Source organism: Triticum dicoccoides, chromosome 3B (genome assembly GCF_002162155.2).
Source record: "Triticum dicoccoides isolate Atlit2015 ecotype Zavitan chromosome 3B, WEW_v2.0, whole genome shotgun sequence".
NCBI classification, from domain to species: domain Eukaryota; kingdom Viridiplantae; phylum Streptophyta; class Magnoliopsida; order Poales; family Poaceae; genus Triticum; species Triticum dicoccoides.
The window spans coordinates 844,401,375-844,403,147 of record NC_041385.1 but is presented as its reverse complement, the minus strand read 5'-3'; positions in this window follow the sequence as shown (position 1 = coordinate 844,403,147).

Genomic DNA, 1,773 nt, shown 5'->3' with positions numbered 1-1,773 from the left:
TGGTCGTATCTACTATACGACTCATGCTCGACCTTTCGGTCTTCGTGTTCCGAGGCCATGTCTGTACATGCTAGGCTCGTCAAGTTAACCCTAAGTGTATTGCATGTGTAAATCTGTCTTACACCCGTTGTATGTGAACGTAAGGATCTATCACACCCGATCATCACGTGGTGCTTCGAAGCGATGAACTGTAGCAACGGTGCACAGTTAGGGGAGAACACTTCTTGAAATTGGCGTAAGGGATCATCTTATTTACTACCGTCATTCTAAGTAAACAAGATGCATAAACATGATAAACATCACATGCAATCAAATAGTGACATGATATGGCCAATATCATTTTGCTCCTTTTGATCTCCATCTTCGGGGCTCCATGATCATCATCGTCACCAGCATGACACCATGATCTCCATCATCATGATCTCCATCATCGTGTCTTCATGAAGTTGTCTCGCCAACTATTACTTCTACTACTATGGCTACAGGTTAGCAATAAAGTAAAGTAATTACATGGCGTTGTTCAATGACACGCAGGTCATACAATAAATAAAGACAACTCCTATGGCTCCTGCCGGTTGTCATACTCATCGACATGCAAGTCATGATTCCTATTACAAGAACATGATCAATCTCATACATCACATATATTCATCACATTCTTCTTGGCCATATCACATCACATAGCATACCCTGCAAAAACAAGTTAGACGTCCTCTAATTGTTGTTTGCATGTTTTACATGGCTGCTATGGGTTTCTAGCAAGAACGTTTCTTACCTACGCAAAATCACAACGTGATATGTCAATTGCTATTTACCCTTCATAAGGACCCTTTTCATCGAATCCGTTCCGACTAAAGTGGGAGAGACTGGCACCCGCTAGCCACCTTATGCACCAAGTGCATGTCAGTCGGTGGAACCTGTCTCACGTAAGAGTACGTGTAAGGTCGGTCCGGGCCGCTTCATCCCACAATACCGTCGAAACAAGATTGGACTAGTAATGGTAAGCATATTGAACAACATCAACGCCCACAACTACTTTGTGTTCTACTCATGCAAAGAATCTACGCAATAGACCTTGCTCTGATACCACTGATGGGGAACGTAGCAGAAATTCAAAATTTTCCTACGTGTCACCAAGATCTATCTATGTAGAAACCAGCAACGAGGGGAAGGAGAGTGCATCTACATACCCTTGTAGATCGCTAAGCGGAAGCGTTCAAGAGAACGGGGTTGAAGGAGTCATACTCGTCGTGATCCAAATCACCGGAGATCCGAGTGCCGAACGGACGCACCTCCGCGTTCAACACACGTACAGCCCGGTGACGTCTCCCACGCCTTGATCCAGCAAGGAGAGAGGGAGAGATTGAGGAAGACTCCTTCCAGCAGTAGCACAACGGCATGGTGGTGATGGAGGAGCGTGGCAATCCTGCAGGGCTTCGCCAAGCACCTGCGGGAGAGGAGGAGGTGTCACGGGAGGGAGGGAGGCGCCAGGGACTCAGGTGCGGCTGCCCTCCCTCCCCTCCACTATATATAGGGGAAAGGGAGAGGGCAGAGGCGCAGCCTTGCCCCTTCCTCCAAGGAAGGGGTGCGGCCAAGGGGGGGGAGGAGTCCATCCTCCCCAAGGCACCTCGGAGGTGCCTTTCCCCTTGAGGACTCTCCCCTTTTTCTTATATCTTGGCGCATGGGCCTCTTGGGGCTGGTGCCCTTGGCCCATATAGGCCAAGGCGCACCCCCTACAGCCCATGTGGCCCCCCGGGGCAGGTGGACCCCCCC